This window comes from Drosophila suzukii, chromosome 3, assembly GCF_043229965.1.
Source record: "Drosophila suzukii chromosome 3, CBGP_Dsuzu_IsoJpt1.0, whole genome shotgun sequence".
NCBI lineage: Eukaryota > Metazoa > Arthropoda > Insecta > Diptera > Drosophilidae > Drosophila > Drosophila suzukii.
The window spans coordinates 2,673,893-2,674,480 of NC_092082.1; positions in this window are offsets into that span (position 1 = coordinate 2,673,893).

Sequence of the window (588 nt, forward strand, 5' to 3'; positions counted from 1 at the left end):
TGGCGCGCCATTCGCGCACAGTCTTCATCGCCTCTCGGTGGCGTTCGCATCGTCGTCGCTCGGTCCCTCCACATAAAGAATATATCCCCAGCCGAACCGAACCATCCCAAACTGAACTGAACTGAACCGTTCTGCTGACTTCCCGTGCACTCGTGTCAGTTGCGTTTTGCGTTCCGTGCGCTGCGGCTGCGTTACTAGCTGATTTCCAGTGATTAATCTTATTTAAAGGAGTTTAAATTATTTTCAAACAAACTAAAAAGTAAATATTTTCAAATATATTAAAAAGTATTAAATCAATTACGGTGTGTTAAAAGATTTTTTAACAATACTTATACGAATAAAAAAATATATTTAAAAAGAAATAAAGCTGACTGTTAAGTAAAAGCGATTTGAATTATTTTTAAAATTTTTTTAAAATTAAATATTGTTGTAGTAAATAAATTTTTGAAAATACCCATCAATCATTTTCTTAAAAAACGTTTTTATCCAAGTTTTACCTTATGTAAGAAAATACCTTATATAGGTATATCAAACCTATAGTGAACGAAAAAATCTTAAATATTTTTGCAAAACTAATATGAAAATAAT